Here is a 213-nt window from a genome sequence, read left to right as displayed (position 1 = left end):
TGGCCCCATTTCCTCAGCGTAGCCCCAGCCCGCAGCCCCCAATCCCATCCCCATCCGCTGCTCTTGCGGACCCGGTAGGGAACCGCTGGTGCAGAGGCACCCAACGAGGCGCCGCCAGGGAGGTCTGGATCTCTAGGCACACAGATGTGAACCGGAGTTTCTCTGTAGCGCCAGCACAGCTCCTTTCAGGACACACCCGGGCTTCGACGCCCG

Source organism: Alligator sinensis, unplaced genomic scaffold (genome assembly GCF_000455745.1).
Source record: "Alligator sinensis unplaced genomic scaffold, ASM45574v1 scaffold82_1, whole genome shotgun sequence".
In the NCBI taxonomy this organism is placed as follows: Eukaryota; Metazoa; Chordata; order Crocodylia; family Alligatoridae; genus Alligator; species Alligator sinensis.
Note: the sequence above shows the minus strand (reverse complement) of the source record.